The sequence below is a fragment of the Doryrhamphus excisus genome, chromosome 18 (genome assembly GCF_030265055.1).
Source record: "Doryrhamphus excisus isolate RoL2022-K1 chromosome 18, RoL_Dexc_1.0, whole genome shotgun sequence".
NCBI classification, from domain to species: Eukaryota; Metazoa; Chordata; class Actinopteri; order Syngnathiformes; family Syngnathidae; genus Doryrhamphus; species Doryrhamphus excisus.
In genome coordinates, this window is record NC_080483.1 from 15,541,151 (window position 1) to 15,557,598 (window position 16,448).

Below are 16,448 nucleotides of genomic sequence, written 5' to 3' on the forward strand. Positions count from 1 at the left end.
ACACTCACATTCATACCTATGGACAATTTGGAGTCGCTAATTAACCTCTAGCATGTTTTTTTTTTTTTTGGAATGTGGGAGGAAACCGGAGTACCCGGAGAAAACCCACGCATGCACTGGGAGAACATGCAAACTCCACACAGAGATGCCCCAGGGGGGGAATCGAACCCGGCTCTCTTGCTGTGTGGCCTGCGCGCTAACCACTTGTCCACCATGCAGCCTCATACCATACAGTGAAAATACATTCATTCATTCATTTTCTACCGCTTATCCTCACGAGGGTCGCGGGGGTGCTGGAGCCTATCCCAGCTGTCTTCTACACCCTGGACTGGTGGCCAGCCAATCACAGGGCACATATAGACAAACAACCATTCACACTCACATTCATACCTATGGACAATTCGGAGTCGCTAATTAACCTCTAGCATGTTTTTTTTTTTTTTGGAATGTGGGAGGAAACCGGAGTACCCGGAGAAAACCCACGCATGCACGGGGAGAACATGCAAACTCCACACAGAGATGCCCCAGGGGGGGAATCGAACCCGGCTCTCTTGCTGTGTGGCCTGCGCGCTAACCACTTGTCCACCATGCAGCCTCATACCATACAGTGAAAATACATTCATTCATTCATTTTCTACCGCTTATCCTCACAAGGGTCGCGGGGGTGCTGGAGCCTATCCCAGCTGTCTTCTACACCCTGGACTGGTGGCCAGCCAATCACAGGGCACATATAGACAAACAACCATTCACACTCACATTCATACCTATGGACAATTTGGAGTCGCTAATTAACCTAGCATGTTTTTGGAATGTGGGAGGAAACCGGAGTACCCGGAGAAAACCCACGCATGCACGGGGAGAACATGCAAACTCCACACAGAGATGGCCGAGGGTGGAATTGAACTCGGGTGAGGCCCACGCTCATCCGCCGTGAAGCCTGATTCGGTTTTTATTTAATTTGGTTTTTAATTATCAATTAATGTTCATTCACATACATAAACCAGGATAATAAGCATATGTATGAAGTAAAGCACGGTGGACAAGTGGACACAGCTACCAGATGTGGGTTCAATTCCCTGCTCGGGCATTTCCGGGTATTCCAAAAACTATGTTAGGTTAATTGTCGACTCCAAATTGTCCATAGGTATGAATGTGAGTGTGAATGGTTGTTTGTCTATATGTGCCCTGTGATTGGCTGGCCACCAGTCCAGGGTGTACCCCGCCTCTCGCCCGTAGACAGCTGGGATAGGCTCCAGCACCTCCCACGACCCTTGTGAGGATAAGCGGTAGAAAATGAATGAATGAATGTATTTTGACTGTATGGTATGAGGCTGCACGGTGGTCAAGTGGTTAGCACGCAGCAAGCGACCCGGGTTCGATTCCCCCCTCGGCCATCTCTGTGTGGAGTTTGCATGTTCTCCCCGTGCATGCGTGGGTTTTCTCCGGGTACTCCGATTTCCTCCCACATTCCAAAAAAAACATGCTAGGTTAATTGGCGACTCCAAATTGTCCATAGGTATGAATGTGAGTGTGAATGGTTGTTTGTCTATATGTGCCCTGTGATTGGCTGGTAATAGTAATCTTGTTCTATCTTCACAAAACTATGATGCGTTCAATAACCATTGAATAAGGAGCAAATTAGTGCTGCTTTCAACCAAACTCATGCAAAAAGTTATTTTTTGTGTGCATGTCAACATAGTGACTGACTGTGTGGGGTAGGTTTAGGCAGAGGTGAGGGGCCCTTCATTAGGCTTATGTTTTTGGGGCCCTGAATGTGGTGTTAGAGCTTTTACACACACAGAGATGACCTACACAAGTCAACAACAGAAACTGCCATTCACCTTTGACAGAAAAAGTGCACAATGCGACAAAACTCAGCACAAGCACGCACACAAAAGCCACCATGTAAGGCTCGTCATCCATGAAACGAGCGCCCCGGGGTCTATAGCCCCCGCCGCCAGCATGTGACCACCAGTGCAATCCCTCCGAAGCCCAGACACGAGGGGCCAATGACGGACAGCGTCAACAAGTGAAAAGCGATCAGCACAACATGACACACAAGCGTCAGTTTCTGTCCCATGCTTTTTCCGTTTTTCACTTTTGGGGTTAGTGGGGCAACAATTTGCTAACTTACGTATGAGCGGGTGGATGTCACGCTTTAGTCACATGGACATTCCCGTCGCCCCTTCTTGCCCTCCCAAACACAAGAGGGCTTTTGATAACACGGGACAGTTATTTAGCCCACTTCTGCTGCCAGATTCTGCTGTCTTCCGTCCTACTCGGATGTAAAGAATGTCCTCATTTCACACCGCTAACGAGCAAATACTGTGAATAATCATAAACACGCTCAGAGAACCTCTTGTTTTTCTCACATTTGTCCTCACGTCACACAGGTCGGACCTTATCGACTACGTATGCTCCAGTTGTCCTGCACAGAGAGGATTTTTCTGCAGGAATCGGGAACTTGGCCGGAGATGATTTTCCTCACAGACATAACGATGTCATGCGGCCTTTTTCGTTTTTCGCTTCGTGATCCACTCAGGGCCGCTGACCTACTAGCGTGGAGCAGAGGACACACGCTCGCTGAACTAGACATTCGGTCTGTTTAGCCCTGACGGACACATGACACCAACGCGCAGGGCTGTCAGTCCATAGGCAGCCATGATGCATTTACGGTAATACTGTTGAACGTTGTTATTATTGAGTTGAATGTGTATAAGTAGTAGTAATGCAGTATAGTTTGCCACCATTATATGTTAATGAGCATACATACTGTATATACTGATCATAAAACAAACGCACTACACACTAAAACCTAAAAAACACACTAAAAAAAATTTTTACCCTGAATCCAAGTACATAAAATGTGGTGAACTACATTTTTATTATTTTCTTAATTGTACATATGTATATAAAATGCATATGGTTACTATGGTACCCATTATGTCATTGTATGGTCATATCACCTTGTACTTCGGTACGTGACAAAAAAAAAAATAATAAAAATAACTTAATAAGTATATAATAACTAACCAGTCATGATGTGCTATATATATCACTATACACCTCGTACTTCGGTATGTGAAAAATAAAAATAAAAATAAAAATAAAAATAAAAATAAAAATAAAAATAAAAATAAAAATAAAAATAAAAATAAAAATAAAAATAAAAATAAAAATAAAAATAAAAATAAAAATAAAAATAAAAATAAAAATAAAAATAAAAATAAAAATAAAAATAAAAATAAAAATAAAAATAAATTAGGTTTTTTAAAAAATTTAAAAATTTAAAAATTTAAAATAAAAAACCCTTAAACTACATTAGGAAAGCAGGAAGTGAACAAATGTAACAGTTACTGATTGTAAAAGTACCAGATGGAGGGGTAGGATTTAATAAGCTTTGCTTCTTCCTACTCCTTTTGGACATGTGGAACTGTGAACTTATTATGGGATGCACTCAATTGTAATTCAAATGAAATAAAAGCATTACCATTACTATATCAGTGTCATTACTAATTCCTTATGTTTTCTATTTGGGTTGTTAGGGCAGACCCCGCCTCTCGCCCTAAGATACTAGCTAGGATAGGCTCCAGCATACCTGTGACCCTAGTGAGGATAAGCGGTATAGAAGAAGGAAGGATGAATGAATGTTGTCTATTTGTTTCTGGTCATGTATAAAGTAGGCAGAGCAGGATATGATACTATTATTATATTATTATTATTATTATACTAATATGATACACACTATTGTTTCTAAATCCTTTGTGTTTATGCTATAAATGTACAGACGTATAGTTTTCAGCAATTTCTTTTCATGTCCGTTTCTGTCGCCCTGCCCCAGAAGGCCCTTTAAAATCCAATAATCCATCTTAATCCAACGTGATTCTGTGAGGTGAAAGAGCCACTTTGTGTATAAGATTATCCTCCGATTCAAATCACTCTTAGTTTGTTTACAAGCGCACGTGTGCGTCTTATTCACTTGTGTTTTTGTGTGTTTGTTGTGTTTTTTTTATGGGGGCGGGGGTTGGGGGGGGTGTCTTTTTGTTCAACCGAGCAGCTGTTCCCGCAGCCCCCCCCCCCCGAGTTCTTCATCCCTTCACTATGTTGTGTGCATTTGTGGCGGTCGGTCCGGTGCTCTTTAATCCTGCCAGTCTGATCCCCGTCACGTTTCACCTTCCACTCGCAACCTACTGCCCCACTGCCCCCAGCTATCCATAGAAGATGCCCCCCCCTATTTCTATGATTTCTTGTAAAGTCCCATCAAAACCTCAAACACTATGAAGCAACTCCGTTTTAATCATCGTCCTCCCTCGACTCGTCACTCGACACATTGAAATTACAACGCGGCGGCCATGTGTTGGTAGATTCCCGTTGCACTTGCAATCCCGCTCCCCTGCACTATTTTTAAGTTGCCCAGCTGGCACTATACCACCCTGTCAGTTGCAAACACACCCTCGCGGCCGTGTGTGCACGCAGGGTGCTGGTATGAAGGCCCTCTGCCTTCGCCATGTCCGTACAAGGACATATGACCCGCGCCGCGCCACGCACCAGCACGCCATTGCCATTACTGGAGGCTCGTCCTTAAACACGTATTCCCCTCAAGTCAAGAGCGTGACCCCGCTGCACCTTATGACTACATGTACTGTGTGTACATGTGTGTATATAAATATACTGCACATATACGCACATGTGGATTCCCATAGAAAACACAAGTGCTAATGTATGGCATGATCCTCACATGTGCGACATAAATAGACATCATTAATGGCCCTCGGGGTATACTAGCCTTTACTGTATGTATGCTGGAATATAATACACCACATGCATCACGTTTCCAGTGTTCATTTCACTGACGATAAAATTAGCTTTGCACTTTTGAACCCGATACCTGGACGTAGTTGGAAAGCGTATAGAGCAGGGGTCTCAAACTTAATTTACTTGGGGGCCACTGGAGCTCCGGTCTGGGTGAGACTGGGCTGCATCAGGTTTAAAAAAAAACAAAAAAAACGCATTTATTAAAAACAAAAAAAATTTTAAAACTGCTTTGGTTCCAATTTTCTACAAGAAAAGCTCTGATAAAACATTCCACTGTTCCCAAATATCTTACTTTTTATTTTTCTGCACAAAATAAGATGAAAAATAAATAAACAAATCAAGAATAAAGAAAATCAATCAATCAGTAATAAATAAATAAATATAATAACAATAATAAAACGACAAATAATAAAAACTTAATAAACCACATATAGTTGGTGGGTAGACAAATTATTTTTTTCATATTAAAATGAACAAAGCATTATTAGAGCCCTGTAGACATGACAAAACACGACTATAGTCACATTTATACTCTTTTTATTTACAACATATTGCGCAACTGCAGGGTCTTGAGACACATGCTAACTCGCAAACTAGAGAGCTAGCGACCTAAAACGGTAGCCTTCAAGTTATTTCCTTTAAACTTAAATAGCCAAAAACTTACCACTTCCACACGGATAGGGAGGATAACTATTAACAGTTATTTAACCTTTAACATGAACATTAATCAAACGTAATCATTTTTTTCTGGGTACATGATACCATACAGCATCCATATCAAACTTGAGCGGGCCGCACTAACATTAAACTTTCATATCAAGGCGGGGGCCTCAAACTAGTGTCCTGCGTGCCACATTTGGCCCGCGGGCCGCGTGTTTGAGACCCCTGGTATAGAGCAATACCCGCCAATGTGTAGCATATCAGGATTGACTTTACCATGGAGGTTTTATAGACAAATAGCAATAAGAATCAAATATTGTAAAGCTACTATGCATTATTTTCTGAGTCAATTAATCTTAAGATTATTGTTTCGATTAAATGAGTCATCTATGAATAATATGTGTGCATAATTTGTTTTGTTGTTGTCATAATTTGTGCATTTCTACCGCTTATCCTCACGAGAGTTGCGAGGGGTGCTGGAGCCTATCCCAACTGTCTTCAGCTAGCATGTCAACCTAGCAACTGTCAACCTAGCATGTTTTTGGAATGTGGGAGGAAACCGGAGTACCCGGAGAAAACCCACACATGCATGGGAACAACATGCAAACTCCACGCAGAGATGGCCGAGGGTGGAATTGAACTCGGGTCTCCTAACTGTGTGGCCTGCACGCTAACCACTCATCCACCGTGCAGCTGTGTTAACTCTACTATTATTATTATTATTATCACTACACATATTTATCATGGCTGCACGGCGGACGAGCGGTTAGCTTGCAGGCCTCACACCTAGGAGACCCAAGTTCAATCCCACCCTCGGGTATCTCTGTGTGGAGTTTGCATGTTCTCCCCGTGCATGCGTGGGTTTTTTCCGGGTACTCCGGTTTCCTCCCACATTCCAAAAACATGCTAGGTTAATTGGCGACTCCAAATTGTCCATAGGTATGAATGTGAGTGTGAATGGTTGTTTGTCTATATGTGACCAGTGATCGAGTGTACCCCGCCTGGGATAGGCTCCAGCATGCTTGCAACCCTTGTCATGGTAGAAAATGAATGAATGTCTGCTCGTCTCCTTTATAAATTCTTACTTCATTTCTCAATTTAAAGCAATTTTTTTCCATTAAATGCAATGGAAATTTTATAATAACATTATCATGAGGTTATATTCATTTGTATGTTCGTATATACTAGCAGTCACAAGTCACAAGATTTGGATTCTTTGTGTAAACACACCCACATACCATAAATAAATACAGCAAAATACAAAGAAGTTGTTTTTATAAGCATTATCATCTAACAAAAGACTTAAGACTGAATCGTTATTGTTTTTTTTAATGACTGATTATAAAGGTGATTAAAGCAACAAAGCAGGCAATGTACACTAATGTATATTTATGGCTCCAGTCGGCATGAGCAGATGTCTTTATGGTGCACGTGTTGTGTGTTGTATGTCTAAACTAAGCCTCGACTCGGCGCCCTTAAGCAAAACATGTGCCCTACAATCCTCAGCCAGCATGAAAGTGGAAAATTGGCTTGAAAAAAAAAATTAACAAGATATTTGCGATTACTTCAACGTTTTATGATATGCTTCTGGCTGTAAAAGCATCAAAAAACGATCCGTTTTATTCCAATTTGTTTGCTCTTAATATAGCCGTGATGTTCTATGTTCCATAAACATTAACACAGAGCACAATCACTCAATTATTGATGCCTTGCTGGTGGGCTGTATTCGAACCGCACCCCTTTTACAGTGTGCAGTACGGGAGCGTTCCTGAGTGAGACAGCAATAAAATACGATCTTCATTTTGGCTCTCTGCTCAGTAGGTCAGCGTGTTGGCCTGTCAGGGCCAGACGGAAAATGGCCCTCCTAACTCTGACATGGAAAAAGCTCTCAGCACGACAAGTCACCCGGCAGCTGGGGTGGCTGCAAAGGAGAGAACCGGGACACCGGCAAGAACCAGGCCAAAGAGACCTTGGATGTCTGGACGTTAGGTCCACCTGGATGACGTCAAAAATTGTAAAACTACCAAAAAATGGAGAATTAGGCATAGCAGCACATTGTTACTAAATCACGCTATATGTGCTTTGTAGACTAGAAAAAGGTCGACCGTGTCCTTGGGGGAGGGGGGTTGGGGTGCTCCAGGAGTACAAGATCGGTGGCACCCAACTACGTGCCAGTCGGTCCTTGTACAACCGGATTGTAGAGCCTGATTTGCTTTGCCAGTCATTGTCGAGTCTCTTCTTCAAGAATCTCCTTTGTCACCAATTCTAGTCATAATTTTCATAGACTAGAATTTCTAGGTGCAGCCAAGCCATCAAGGGGGTCCAGTTCAGGGGGCTTTTGGATCTTTTAATTGTGAAGCCTCTGGGATGAGACTCAGCACATCCACATCCGAGGCCGTGGTTCTCAGTCAAGAATGGGTGGATTGCACCATTGAGTTGTGAGCAAAGTATCTTGCTTTTGGTTTTATTTCATTTGAACATGCATCAGATTACAATTGAATGCATCCCATAATCAGTTCCCAGTTCCACATGTCCAAAAGGAGTAGGAAGAAGCAAAGCTTATTAAATCCTACCCCTCCATCTGGTACTTTTACAATCAGTAACTGTTACATTTGTTCACTTCCTGCTTTCATAATATAGTGGAAGGTTTTTTTTTATGTTTAAATGTTTAAATGTTTAAATTTTTATTTTTTAATTTTAAATTTGACGAAAAACAAAAAAACATTTCACTCGTATTCACATAGTAGTTGTGTACCCTTGTGGGTACCTAGTATGTAGAGTACTCCTACACTCCTATATTATAAAATTTTTAAATTTTAAAAATTTAAAATTTAAAAATTTAAAAATTTAAAAATTTAAAAATTTAAAAATTTAAAAATTTTAAAATTTTTAAATTTTTAAATTTTTTATTTTTTAATTTTAAATTTGACGAAAAACAAAAAAACATTTCACTCGTATTCACATAGTAGTTGTGTCAATTGGAGTACCCTTGTGGGTACCTAGTATGTAGAGTACTCCTACACTCCTATATTATATATATACTGTATTTAGTCCATATTGTTTGTAAAAAAAAAAAAACCTGTTCCATCCAGTTCGACAGTAATGACCACTAATTACCATATAAAGTAGCGTTTAATTCCATTATTCCACAATTCCATGGAGCGTCTGTCCTTTTTGAGACACGCCTCAATGCTCCATCTTCAAACCAGAATTAATATAATCAGCTCTAACATTCCACAAACACTCCAGTGCGGCAGAAGACGACCCGACACCAGCAGGCTGGACCGTTGACTTGTTGACGACGAAAGGTGGCACAGAATGCCATTTTCCAGGAATTCAGGAATTCTATGCTTGTGTTGACATACCATTGACTTAGGTTTCAGTGTTCAGGGTGTTTTTAGCGAAAGCGCAGGACATGTGACACAAAGCCAAGCATCATCTGATAGGAGCGTTCACGGTACAAGTACAAGAGTTGTGTTGGATACACAGAATGAGGGGCGTACTTTTACTATTAATAGATAGTCTTGGTCATGTGGTGCGAGGATTGACTATAGGCGGCCTTTTGAGGAAGTTCGTCTGGTTGTGTTAACTGAGGTAGTTTATGTTCTATTATGGTATATTCTAGCATATAAGACCCAGTGATACGTTTGTGTCCGCCGTTCAACACCATTTCCTCGTACTGTGAAGTTGTATATACAACAAAATATAGAGTTTTTGTGATCATATCAGTCATATCACCTCGTACTTCGGTATGAGGTACATTATTTAAAAAAAAAAACAAAAAAAAAAACCTTAAACTGTATTATGGAAAGCAGGAAGTGAACAAATGTAACAGTTACTGATTGTAAAAGTACCAGATGGAGGGGTAGGACTTAAAAAGCTTTGCTTCTTCTTTCGGCAAAATTATTCAGTAATTAATAAATTATTTTTTTAATGCTAGGTACCCACCTAGTAATAAATTTTTTTTTCATATATCAATAAATTAATACATTTATAATAAATAATAAATAAATAGTAAATATATAATAAATAGATAATAATATATATGGTCATATCACCTCGTACTTCGGTACGTGACAAAAAAAAATGAATTAAATAAATTAAATAATATTAGGAAAGCAGGAAGTGAACAAATGTAACAGTTACTGATTGTAAAAGTACCAGATGGAGGGGTAGGATTTAATAAGCTTTGCTTCTTCCTACTCCTTTTGGACATGTGGAACTGGGAACTGATTATGGGATGCATTCAATTGTAATCTGATGCATGTTCAAATGAAATAAAACCAAAACCAAGATACTTTGTCCCAATTACCATTACCATTACCATTACCATTACAGTATATACCTACCTATAACATAGATATAGAAACCAACATATCCACCTATTACATGACCTACAGGCCTACCTAGTAAGCAGCTAACCGACTTACCCGACTAGCTTTGTAGCTACTGACCCAATTACCTACCTAGTAACCAACCTATCTATGAATAGTGGTATAGAAGATGGATGGATGGATGGTTGGTCCACCATATGTTGCTTTATAATATATCAAAGTTCCCCCCTTTCATTTTTCAGTATGTGGAAAAGGTTTGTTACACCCACAAACGTAATAAACTACAAATGTAATAAAATTTGGCTACTGCAAAAGTAATACTGAATTTCCTGCACTATTACATTTGATACATTGGAAATTATTACATATGTGGGAAAGTGAAAAACTGTAAAAGTAATAACTTCCCACAAATGTAATATGAGACAAAATAATGATCTTTGTGGTTGTTGTTTGTTCTTTCTTCTTTTAATGAGGGAGAAGGTGTAGATTAATATTATTGAATATTGATGAGCGGGAAATTCAGTATTACTTTGCAGTAGGCAAATTTTATTACGTTTGTGGGAAAATGTATTACATTTGCGGGATTATTACATTCAAAGCTGCAGATTTGTATTACGTTTGTGGTTTATTACGTTTACGTTTACTCTAATGTTTATACCTATAACAACTAACAGACCAAGATACTGTAATTACCTACGTAAGATACCCAACTACCCATCTACCCAACAAAGCTAGCTAGTAACTGACAGATCGAGCTTACCGTATCTACCTTGGCCCTTTGCCTGAGGTTACGTACGTATCACATTTAACACCTAGTATAAATTTGACAGATGACGTTTCAACTTGGAATTTTCTTCCAAGTGTTGCCACGGAGACGTGGTACCTAAGATGTAAAGGAGGACTGGGAAGATAAAACCTTGAAAGCACACATAGAATATTTACATATATATATATATATATATATATATATATATATATATATATATATATCACAGAGACAGACAGTGGGATTCATCTGTGAAGACGGAAAATGAGTCATCTTCTATTCCAGACATCAGCGTGAGCCAGTCAGGTCATGTAAACACGACAACCAAGAACCCGGTCCAAGAAAACATCTACCAATGGAGGTACCTACCAGGAGGTAGAATCTGGGTGAGGATCAAGTTCATTCATTCATTCATTTTCTACCGACGGGGTACACCCCGGACTGGTGGCCAGCCAATCACAGGGCACATATAGACAAACAACCATTCACACTCACATTCATACCTATGGACAATTTAGAGTCGCTAATTAACCTAGCATGTTTTTGGAATGTGGGAGGAAACCGGAGAAAACCCACACATGCACAGGAAGAACTCCACACAGAGATGGCCGAGGGTGGGATTGAACTCGGATCTCCTAGCTGTGAGGTCTGCGCGCTAACCACTCGACAAAAAAAAGAAGTCAAAAATGTACCACTTCCACACGCAATAGGAGGAGAACTTGTTTTCACTCTATCATGTTGGACATGCTGGAGCCTATCCCAGCTGTCTTCGGGCGAGAGGCGGGGTACACCCTGGACTGGTGGCCAGCCAATCACAGGGCACATATAGACAAACAACCATTCACACTCACATTCATACCTATGGACAATTTGGAGTAGCTAATTAACCTAGCATGTTTTTGGAATGTGGGAGGAAACCGGAGAAAACCCACACATGCACAGGAAGAACATGCAAACTCCACACAGAGATGGCTGAGGGTGGGATTGAACTTGGATCTCCTAGTTGTGAGGTCTGTGTGCTAACCACTCGACCACCATACAGCCCAAAGACAAAACAAAGAAGCCAAAAATGTACCACTTCCACATGCAATAGGAGGAGAACTTGTTTTCACTCTAACTACTTGCACACCGTGCAGCCCTGTGACAATCCAAGTATTCCATAAAAAATTGATAAAATCTTTTCAATCCCGCTGGGAGTCCTTCACGTTTTACAAAACAAACGTTGCTCAAGTCGGGTCTTTAGCGTTAACGTATTTGTTATAATATTTACCATAATAGTCGTAGCTGTCCTATATGTGTTTACTGTCAAGTCATTGTTGACTATGGCGTCCATAATTGCAAAGCTAACCAAAGTTAACCAAGCTAAAGAGCGTCTGAGCATCTATTATGGGAATCGGGTTTTCTACAACGTAGTACGTCAGGCTCGGAATAGACGAAAAACACACTCCACATTCTGTGGGAATGTGGATTGTAGCTTATAGCACAGAAGAGCCAAAGCTTGTGGAGACATGTGTGAGCTCAGCTGTGAGTGTGTGTCATTGTGTGTCGTTGCACAAAGGAGCAGGGTGCGATCTACTGTTGGTGGTGCATGTGGGGACATGTGTCTCAGACTGTCTGTGTTGGATGGGTGGGGGGCGTCCTGCTTCGTAATGTCCGTGGGGTCAGCTGTCTCCATGGTCCACAGCCAGTTTGTGTGTACTCTGTGACCCGGCTCTGTGTGTGTGATAGTGTATTGTGTGTTTAAAGTTAAAAAACAAGGCAGAATCGTGACATTGTTTTGGGTTTGATGTCTAGTCTAAACACACTCGACTGGTCCTCCTCGCCATGACATCAGACAAAGTGCACAAAGAATGCAGGAAAACAACCCCAACATGTGAACGCAGCACGTTTTTTTTTTTTCACATTTCCCTCAGCCATCGCTCTTTTTATTCCTCTCTCTCTCTCTCTTTCTTCGCCGACCCGAATACACATCGCAATTGAGCTGAACCCGTGACCCTTGTGAGGAAAAAGCGGTAGAAAATGAATGAATGAATGATTTTAAAATTTTAAAATTTTTAAATCTTTAAATTTTTATTTTTTTTCAATTTTTTCAATTTTTTAATTTTTTAATTTTTTAATTTTTTAATTTTTTAATTTTTTAATTTTTTAATTTTTTAATTTTTTAATTTTTTAATTTTTTAATCTTTTAATTTTTTAATCTTTTAATCTTTTAATCTTTTAATTTTTTAAATTAAAAATTTTTAAATTTTTTAAATTTTTAAATTTTTTTAAATTTTTAAATTTTTAAATTTTTAAATTTTTAAATTTTTAAATTTTTAAATTTTTAAATTTTTAAATTTTTAAATTTTTATTTTTTTTATTTTTTCATTTTTTCATTTTAAATTTGACAAAAAACAAAAAAAACATTTAATTCTTATTCACAGAGTAGTTGTGTCAATTGGAGTACCCTTGTGGGTACCTAGTATGTAGAGTACTCCTTCACTCCTATATTTTATATATATACTGTATTTAGTCCATAGTGTTTATAAAAAAAACCTGGTGCCATCCAGTTCGACAGTAATGACCACTAATTACCATATAAAGTACTGTTTAATTCCATTATTCCACAATTCAATGGAGCGTCTGTCCTTTTTGAGACAAGGATGATGATAACCATAGAAATTTGAACAACATACAAACCAACCACACAATCACGCTTATTCATGTTCCCTTTGTATGTCACCTACTGGGATTAAGTAGAGCACCAGTCAGGATGCTAAATAGTGACAGGTGAGCTCTACAGCATATGGTTTAGAGGTGACGGGGTCGGTGCCTTAATGGGATTGGTCTAATCTGCTTGGACGTTGTCAAGGAACACATGCAGAGACGGAAACGCTGCGTAATTGTTGACATGGTAAAACGTACTGGGATACTAAATATGCAATATATTTACTACTGTGTGGAAATTATGGGGTAATAACTATATAAAAGCAATTTTCACTCGCTAAATGTACTGCAAAAAAAGGCCAGTAAGGATAATTCATAATGGCGCCTACAGAGAACATACTAACTCCTTATTTTTTTTTAAATCACAAATACTTCAACTTGCTGATATAGTTCATCTTCAAACAGCTAAAATAATGCATAAGGCTAAAAACAATTAGCTAAAAATGTCATCCAATACTTCTCTACAAGAGAGGAGAAATATGATCTCAGGGAAGAAGTACATTTGAAACACTTGTATGCTAGGACTACGTTAAAAAGCCATAGCATTTCAGTATGTGGAATCAAACTATGTAAAAATAAAATAAAATAAAATAAAATAAAATAAAATAAAATAAAATAAAATAAAATAAAATAAAATAAAATAAAATAAAATAAAATAAAATAAAATAAAATAAAATAAAATAAAATAAAATAAAATAAAATAAAATAAAATAAAATAAAATAAAATAAAATAAAATAAAATAAAATTGTGAATGGCTGTTTGTCTATATGTGCCCTGTGATTGGCTGGCGACCAGTCCCGGGTGTACCCCGCCTCTCGCCCGAAGACAGCTGGGATAGGCTCCAGCACCCCCGTGATCCTCGTGAGGAAAAGCGGTAGAAAATGAATGAATGAATGAAAATAAAATAAAATAAAATAAAATAAAATAAAATAAAATAAAATAAAATAAAATAAAATAAAATAAAATAAAATAAAATAAAATAAAATAAAAGTAAATTTTCTTAATTAAATTTCAATTTTTAAAAAAATTAAATTATTATTATTTTTTAATTAAATGATATTAGGAAAGCAGGAAGTGAACAAATGTAACAGTTAGTGATTGTAAAAGTACCAGATGGAGGGGTAGGATTTAATAAGCTTTGTTTCTTCCTACTCCTTTTGGACATGTGGAACTGGGAACTGATTATGGGATTTTAAATTTTGTATTTCTTTCCAGTCATGTAAAGAGGCAGTAGAGACTTTTCAGGACATTATTATTACAAAATCTTCCTTATTAAAATGTTCTTTATTTGCTATACATTTTCATTTTAAGTTGTCTTTTAGGCATAGCAGCATATCATGTATTGTTGTGAACAACTTAATCATATTCTTACACTAAAACCAGTTAAAAGCAATAAAAACTTGGACAACTATGATACACTATTTGCACTGTTGAACGCTCACCCGGATGATTAAAGACCTCGTTTCACGTCCTTTGATGGAGGTAACGTCGCTCGACCGGTTGGTCCCTCTGCTGCACTGCAGACGAGACGTTTTCCTCCCCCAGGGCTGCCCCCGCCTACTTGTAAACGGAGGGGTCATCTGTTACAGGATATGATACAGGCTTTTTCATAGGTAGATTCCAAAAAAAAAAAAAACAAGACCGGGAATGTAGAACGTAGATTAGCGTGGCACTGACATGAAAAAAAAAAAAAAACCTGTTTGACGAGTCACAACTGAGCCCACACAAGTATGAATTTATACCGATACGTGTTATGAATGAGTCATCGACTCTCTGTAAACGACTCTTAACTCACATAACAGAGATTTAATACAGGGGCTGCGAAAACTAGTATTATTATAGTAATAATATTATAGTATCGACTGCACGGCGTCTCATCTAGGAGACCTGAGTTCAATTCCACCCTCGGCTATCTCTGTGTGGAGTTTGCATGTTCTCCCCGTGCATGCGTGGGTTTTTTTCCGGGTACTATGGACACCACAAGATATGAAGTTTTGATTTAGTTTAGTTTTATTTAGTTTAGGTTTCCTCCAACATTCCAAAAAAATATGCTAGGTTAATTAGCGACGCCAAATTGTCCATAGGTATGAATGTGAGTGTGAATGGTTGTTTGTCTATATGTGCCCTGTGATTGGCTGGCAACCACCTCTCGCCTGAAGACAGCTGGGATAGGCTCCAGCACCCCCGCGACCCTCGTGAGGAAAAGCGGTAGAAAATGAATGAATGAATGAATGAATTATTCATAGATGACTCATTTAATCGAAACAATGATCTTAAGATTAATTGACTCAGAAAATAATGCATAGTAGCTCTACAATATTTGATTCTTATTGCTATTTGTCGATAAAACCTCCATGGTAAAGTCAATCCTGATATGCTACACATTGTTGGGTATTGCTCTATACCAGGGGTCTCAAACACGCGGCCTGCGGGCCAAATGTGGCCCGCAGGACACGAGTTTGAGGCCCCCGCCTTGATATGAAAGTTTAACGTTAGTGTGGCCCGCTCAAGTTTGATATGGATGTTGTATGGTATCATGTACCCAGAAAAAATTATTACGTTTGATTCATGTTCATGTTAAAGGTTAAATAACTGTTAATAGTTATCCTCCCTATCCGTGTGGAAGTGGTACGTTTTTGGCGATTTAAGTTGAAAGGAAATAACTTGAAGGCTACCGTTTAGGTCGCTAGCTCTCTAGTTTGCGAGTTAGCATGTGTCTCAAGAGCCTGCAGTTGCGCAATATGTTGTAAATAAAAAGAGTATAAATGTGACTATAGTCGTGTTTTGTCATGTCTACAGGGCTCTAATAATGCTTTGTTAAATTTTAATCTGACAAAAATAATTTGCCTACCCACCAACTATATGTGGTTTCTTAAGTATTTATTATTTGACGTTTTATTATTATTATTATATTTATTTATTACTGATTTTCTTTATTCTTTTCTTTTCTATTCAAGTTTGATATGGATGCTGTATGGTATCATGTACCCAGAAAAAAATATTACTTTTTGATGAATGAATACTGTGTAAGTGTACCAAATCATGTGTCCACATTATGATAGCATCTTCACCAAGATCAGCCCACTCATTAGTTATCAATGACGTGTTGTGTGACCTAATTGTGCTGACTTGTGTTGGTGTGGACTTCCTCAGAAACACATGAAGC